This window comes from Elephantulus edwardii, unplaced genomic scaffold (genome assembly GCF_000299155.1).
Source record: "Elephantulus edwardii isolate Elephantulus edwardi_28Jun2011 unplaced genomic scaffold, EleEdw1.0 scaffold00025, whole genome shotgun sequence".
Classification (NCBI taxonomy): Eukaryota; Metazoa; Chordata; class Mammalia; order Macroscelidea; family Macroscelididae; genus Elephantulus; species Elephantulus edwardii.
In genome coordinates this window covers 13678431-13680009 of record NW_006399775.1, presented here as the reverse complement: position 1 = coordinate 13680009, position 1579 = coordinate 13678431, and the positions used below count along the sequence as shown (strand labels likewise).

At 37.5% G+C, this 1579-nt stretch overlaps 1 protein-coding gene across 1 annotated transcript in view; it reads right to left on the bottom strand.

Moving 5' to 3' along the window:
• Positions 1-1579, bottom strand: part of RPS7 (ribosomal protein S7) — a 12432-nt gene that overhangs the window by 7947 nt on the left and 2906 nt on the right. The gene's annotated exons all lie outside the window — the stretch shown is intronic.

Genomic DNA, 1579 nt, shown 5'->3' with positions numbered 1-1579 from the left:
CCCTTATCTGATATGTCATTACCAAATAGTTTTTCCCAGTCGGTGGCTTCCCTTTTCACCCTGATGGACAAGTTTCTGGATGTGCATAGGGATTTGATTCTTAGAAGGTCCCATTCATCTATTTTATCTTCTACTGGTTGTAGGAAGATACATTAATAATTTTTTAAAAAGCATATGAATTGACAAAGAATAAAATTATGTCTATTTACAAATTATATGATCCTGTATATAGTAAATTCCAAAGCACAGTGGCTCTAATTGACTGCTTGAGTTAAGCAGGAGGGTACAAGTTAAGAAAACAAAAAACACTTGAATCCCTCTAGAGTGAAAAAGGAAATAAAGCAATTCCTTTTACAAGAGCTACCTAAAAGGTGAAAAAAATATTTAGGAATAAATCTAACTAGAGATAGAAAAGATCTAAATAACAAAAACTACAAAACACAACTAAAGAAAACTCCGAGACCTAACATGCTCATGGATTGGAAGACTTTACATTGTGAAGATGGCCAACACTGCCAGAAGGAATCTGCAAGAACAGTGCAATCCCAGTCCAGATTCCATCATCATTTTTCCAAGAGATGGAAAAAGGAATCACAACTTCACATGGAAAATGTGTCAAGTGTGTTAATGGTTGGTTACCCAATGTGGACAGAGAGTGGTGTGGAGCTCCCTGATTAAAACAAGCTTGGGAGGATCCACTTCCATAATAGCTTGCCTCCGGAAACCCTATGAATCTGGAGAGAGGATGAAAGGCACCTAAGCTTTGGGGACTCTCCTTCATAGGGTCTCTATGAGTCACCTGCGACTTGATGGCACTTAACAACAACAACATCTGACATGTCATCATCAAATACTTTTTCCCAGTCTGTGGCTTCCCTTTTTACCCTGTTGTAGAAGTTTTTGGATGTGCATAGGGATTTGATTCTTAGAAGGTCCCATTCATCTATTTTATCTTCTCCTGGTTGTAGAGTTTTCAGGATAGTTGGAAGACTGTTTATGTTGTGGATTAGGACTTCTAGAGTTCTTCCTAGCTTTTCTTTAATGAAGTTTATAGTCCTTGGTTTCAGTCCTAGGTCTATGATCCACCTAGAGTTGTGTTTTGTTTTTTTTATATGGGGTGAGGTATGGATCTTGCTTGAGTCTTCTGCAGATAGTTTTCCAATTTTGCCAAAACCATTTGTTAAAAAGGCTGTCATTTCTCCACTTAACTGATTTCATCTACTTGTAAAAAAATCAGTTCACCTTAGGTGGATGGGCTGATTTCTGGGTTCTGAATTCTATTCCATTGATCTATGTGTCTGTCATTGTACCAGTACCATGCTGTCTTAACCACCACGGTAGTGTAGTAGGATTTGAAATCAGGGAGTAAGATGCCTCCTACCTTTTTTCCATTTTTAAGGAGTGCTTTGCTTATTTGGGGCTTCTTTCCATTCCAAATGAAACTAGAGATTGCCTTTTCCATGTCATTGAAGAATGGTATTGGTATTGGTATTTGTATTGGAATTTCATTGAATGTATAAATTGCCTTTGGTAGTATTGCCATTTTTCACAATATTGAGTCTTCCTATCCATGAGCAAG